The sequence below is a fragment of the Phoenix dactylifera genome, chromosome 2, assembly GCF_009389715.1.
Source record: "Phoenix dactylifera cultivar Barhee BC4 chromosome 2, palm_55x_up_171113_PBpolish2nd_filt_p, whole genome shotgun sequence".
Taxonomy (NCBI): Eukaryota; Viridiplantae; Streptophyta; class Magnoliopsida; order Arecales; family Arecaceae; genus Phoenix; species Phoenix dactylifera.
Window position 1 is genome coordinate 3,896,744 of NC_052393.1, and position 6,080 is coordinate 3,902,823.

The window sequence follows — 6,080 nt, forward strand, 5'->3', positions numbered from 1 at the left end:
GATCTATGACTGTAACTATGCACTATATACAATACAAGGTTTATAATACACCAAAAGGTATAAACCTCTATCTACATTATACTATACTATGGAGCGGCACAGCTAGCAGGCAACCACTAATCCTGCTCCTCTCTATACAATACCTGCCCTGCAATCAAAAACACCAAACTGGGGAGTGAGTATATAAATACTCAGTGAGTGGAGTAGAGAGTACTATGCACATGAGACAAGATATAATCATGGCTCGAGATGAAATCTCAAGATCAATAACAAGATGAACATGATCTCAACATAGAGAATATGGAGTAAATCATCAATATCACCACAATCAATATCAACTCATCTGAAGCATATATGGAATAATCAAGTAAACATATATGCTACTCATGAATATGCTCAACAGATCATAATGCTGGAACATACAAATCAGGTGTCAATATGCTGAAATCATCACTAGACAGCTATCGGGAGGTGGGTTTTACGCCCCAGGCGAACCAGCAACAACTCCCTACTGCCATATGCATATATCGAATATGACACCACACCAATATGTAAATCATCACTAGACAGCTGTCGGGAGGTGGGTTTTACGCCCCAGGCGAACCAGCAACAACTCCCCACTGTCACATGCATATGCAGGATAAGACACCATATCGATAATGTAAATGCTAGACAGCTATCGGGAGGTGGGTTTTACGCCCCAGGCGAACCAGCAACAACTCCCCACTGTCACATGCATATGCAGGATAAGACACCATATCGATAATGTAAATGCTAGACAGCTATCGGGAGGTGGGTTTTACGCCCCAGGCGAACCAGCAACAACTCCCCACTGTCATATGCATATGCAGGATAAGATACCACACTGATCATGTAAATGCTGGCCAGTATCCAGAACAGAAATCCATCTCACATCTACATACTAAACGGCACCTCGCGGGAATTCTACATCCGCGGAAAGCCATACTGCACCTCGCGGGGTCTTACTATGCCCGGCGGCAAGCAGAATATAAGTCGTAGGACCGGCCGATCCTACGCCTAGGGCCGTGTCCCCCCCTAGGAAGGGACTGGGCTCCGCCCACCCAGAAGGCTACTATGTGCACAAAGGCCGATGTTCAACCCCCATCGACTATAGGTGTCCTGCAAATACTGCCAAGCCATGCATAAATGCCATAATGCACCCTCCCAATACTCTACTAAAAATGAGTATAATCAAGACTACCACTCACTTGATCATGACCCAATCATAAACTAACATCAGGGTTAGGAGTGAGGGTCAAGGAAGTGCAATACAACTCAATATACCATTAAAAAGGCTCTACAAATCTTTGAAATAGAGGAAATGAAATCAATTTACAAAAGAAATCATTTCACAATTCAGAATCAATTTGATTACTCATCAACCCCTCGTAATTCCTCTCAATGTTTCCTCAAATGCATGTACAGAATAATCAAGCATGGAGAATCAAAATATAGAGGAATATACAACAACAATTAATCAATAGGCTCAGGTGGAATCAATTCACACCTGGCGACATTCATGAAAATGAATTAAGGATGCTCATGGTGCAAAGTACATGACTCCCACTCACCTGTCAATCTGGCACAGCCCTGATACGCCTCCAAAAATCTACAGCAGGCAGTGGGGAACTTCTTCCTCTTGTTCCCTAGCTTCTTGCCCAACTGTGACATGCATTTACAATACATTTAGTTTTGTATCAAGGGCTATAATCTACGTGCCAATTATAATATAGGGGACTTTAATTAATTCAACTCCCCCGTTCCCTAAATCTTTTCTTTTTTTTTCTCTTTTTCTTTTTCTATTAATTAACTCATCATTTATATGTATTAGGGACTCCCTTGCATGAGTACAAGGTCCCTTTTAGCTTGATCTAGGCTTAATACCCTATTATAGCATGAAATCCCCTATTTTCCACCCGGATGAACAGTAACCCGAACTGACAGTGGGTTACTTCATCCCGGTTTTGATCCACTTTCAAGACTCCAAATTTGATAAAATTTTTACCTAACATTCTACACTCATAGAGGATTCCAAAGAGATAACATGCATCATCATCGGAGGCCGTTTGACCCCCTAAATAATTCGCCGAAGTTGGGACTTCGACACAGTTTTTCCGTAGTGCTGGAAAAATTTGTAAAAATCCGATTCTTCCTCTTTTAACCACCTCTACAACCCTTATCCGACCCCTCTAGACTATATCCACACTTTGTATAGCCTAATGTCATCAAAAGACTAGATAGGGACGGATATTTACCTTTTTCTTTTTGGAAATCGAGGTCTTTGCGTAGAGGGGAAGGAGATCTACGTTTTTTTCCTTCAGCTGGAAGTGCAACCGGGATCTCCTTCCTCTTCCTTTCTTCTTTTTCTTCCTCTTTCTTTCTTCCTTTCCCTTCCTCTTCTTCTTTTTTTTTTCTCTCTGTTGTCGTCTGAGAACCTTCCCCCTCTCCTCTCTGTTTCACTCCCGTGAGCCAGCTCAAACCCTCCAATTAAATCACATCAAGATACTATTCACCCCTTTTTTTAATATTATTAAATTCCCATTTTGCCCCTAACACTTCAACATATCTACCGTTATGCCATTAACTTTTGATTCCTTCCAATTTTACCCTTACCACTTCAACGTATCTACAACTATGCCATTATCTTTTGATTCCTTCCAATTTTACCCTTATATCAATTTTAAAGGACTATTCTATCCCTTTTTATATAAAAAAATATTTTGGGGTTATTACAGAGGACATGATTTAACACACTTATAGATATGAAACCTCGCAACTCTTTGAATTCAGCTGGCTTGAAGTTGTGCTGCACTACCAATAAACTCTTCTCCAATGAGGCTTTAACGGAGCTGTGCTGCAACTCAATCAATCCATGTATTCTAGTCCAAGATGACTCGAAACTTCCTTGGCTTGATCCAAGCTGCTTTTTGAGCTTTGCATGTGCACTCTCGACCCTAGTAAACAAATGAAAGTTAGATATAAGAATTGAGGCAAATTAAAATTAAATGAGTCTTTATTTGTGATACTTATTTGTCGTCACATTTCCGTAGTGCCTGCATGTATCCGTCCACGCCGCAACAAATCTTTCCTTGTATTTGCTCAGCCAAGTATCTGTCACATACTGTAGTGCATCTGGATAGGTACCGAACTCTCTCTGCAGTGCACTCCAGCGATCATTATACTCGTCTTCCGTGGAGGACAGCACTAGTACATTCCAACTCATAATAAATTTATCCCATTTCTCCTTCAATTCGAAAATTTTTTTGCACTTGGCCAAAACATTCCTACTAATATGCCATCTACATAATAAATGTCTAGCAGTAGGAAATACTCTATGAATTGCATTCATCAAAGCCAAGTCTCTATCTGTAACAATCAACTCAGGCAAAACATCATCAGCTATGACACTGCGCAATCTCTCTAATGCCCAAGTATAGCTTTCTTCCCCCTCAGAATTTAAGTATACAAAAGCAACTGAAAATGTCATGTCAGTAGATGTCACCCCCACAATCTCTAAGAGCGGAAGACGATACCTATTCGTCTTGTACGTGCAATCCATTATCAACACACGGGGAAATGCACGGAACAAATCAATGCTGCCAGGGTGTGCCCAAAATAAGTCATGCACAACATCCGTATTAGTACAATTCCTATGCCACTCAATATATTTAGCCTCTGATAATTTACCTAATAGATGTTGCATTTCAGACCTCCCGGCTTTCTCTGCAACCTTAAACCGTTGACGTACATTGTAGATAGTCTTGATAGTCGTAACATTGAGGGCATCTCTTTCCTTCAATGTGGATAATATGTCCTTTGGACGAACCAAACTCTTCGACATATCCACTAACAATTCCGTCTCCTGCTCAGATAATCTCCCTGTATATGAGTGCCCCTCCAGATTCTCTGCAGCGGGATGATTGTGCACTCCACATACGACCAGTAATATCCAATCATCCGCAGTATCCAATTTCTTTCCTCTTAATGCAAAAGGGCATCCACACTTCTTTGTCCCACAGGCAGTCTTTATTCGCTTTTCTTTTTTGGTTCGGTACGTCCCACCCCTCTCACAACCTAACGTAATTCTGGGTTTCTTAGAAATGGTACCTGCATCGGATGATTTGATTACAACAACAAAACCATTTCGCCTCCCAGCTTCACGACACCAATTACACAAGTCCTCTCTACTCTTGAAGATCTATACATTAAACAATTTATGTAAGTACACAGTTGTAAAAATAGCTCGCTAAACTAATACAAAATTGCACAATACATTATAATACCTCGTAAGTTGTAAATTCGCTTGTGTAATCCAGTACAAATTCTGATCCAATTATACTCGATTCGGTTGTAGCATAGCCCTACATATAAAATAATTTATCACCAAGAATTAATGAATCAGAGGATCTGTTCGGCACAAAATTCAGCACGGCACGCGATTTGGCACCAGAAGCCTTCTGTTCGGCTGCACAGTGCCGAACAGAAGGCTTCTGTTCGGCTGCACAGAGCCGGACAGAACCCTTCTGTTCGGCACTGTGCAGCCGAACAGAAGGCTTCTGTTCGGCACCGTGCAGCCGAACAGAAGGCTTCTGTTCGGTTGAGGGTTGCCGAACAGAAGGCTTCTGTTCGGCACTGTTCAGCCGAACAGAAGCCTTTTGTTCGGCGATCCAGTGCCGAACGGAGCACGAACCGTGAAAAAAAAAAATTTCGAAACAAGGTGGAACACGTACCTTTGCGGCCGATTCTTCGTCCCAAATCACTAGTTGCTTGTCCATGCTTCGAATGGGGCTTAAATCTCCTTCAAAGATCGCCTAAACGATGTAAATGGATCGAGGGGTTTAAGGGGGGTTTGAGGGGGGGTTTTTTTTTCTTTTCAAAACGAAACGGGGGAGGAGGAGGGGGGGTGTATGAGAAAATCTCAAGGGCAATATGGTAATTACACTAAAGGTTAGTTTGGGTATTTTTTTTTTGGTTTTTGGGGGGTGTCCTGAGCAATAGGGGGGGTGTATATAGAACTACCCGACCTGGCGGGATAGGGTGGAAGGAGAATGCGGAGGAGGACGACTGGAGAGAAGAAAGGCGAGGGGGAGTGCTTATGGGGTTTAACAGTCCATTTTTTTTCATCCCACAGGATGGAGGAAATGCAACTCCCCCTAGCTCTCTTCCTTTCTCCTTTCTGGGCCATCCTGCTGGATATAGCTCCTGCTGATCAGCGTCATGCGTCAGCAATTTGTCCAAGTGCAAAGGACAGTTTCTTCTGGTAAATTCAATTGCACCAAATAAGCATTTGAGAAGGGAATTGTGTTCACATATAAGAGGATTGATAGAGATTGCTTCGACCAAATTTGCTGATTTTCAATGCATCTGGATTTGTCGAGTTCGAGTTCGACCTTGATTTTTCTTTGTTAGAATGCGCTTCAACAATAACACAAAGTGGTTCATTGTATCCTGGGAGGAGACCGTCATCAACTATTTGCATCCGGGCGAATTCTACTCTAAAGGAAGTGTCTTTTATGGCGTGCCTTGAATCGAATAACATTAAAATTTAATTTATTTATTTAGTGTGTGCAGAATATTATTAATTAAGGGGATTGATAACCTACTCTTTGTTATGGTAGGTTATCAATCGACCCATTTTTCATTGGACAAAAAATATCCTTATTTTTTGTAACTCTTAAGGATACTTTATGTCTTTTTATAATCTCACCTTAACTCACCCTCTCAACCCCCAATTAATGCTCTCTCCCTCTCTCTCTCTCCGGTGTGTGTGTATATGTGTGTGTGTATTTATGTATGTACATACATATGTATGCATGTATGTATATGTATGTATGTCTATATATGTATGTATGTATGTATGTATGTATATGTGTGTATGTATGTATGTGCATGTATGTATGTATGTATGTGTATGTGTGTGTGTATGTATGTATGTGTATGTATGTATGTATGTATATATGTATATATGTATGTATGTATATTTATATGTATATGTATGTGAGAGAGAGAGAGAGAGAGAGAGAGGGAGAGAGCATTAATTGGAAGGGTTAAGAGGGTGA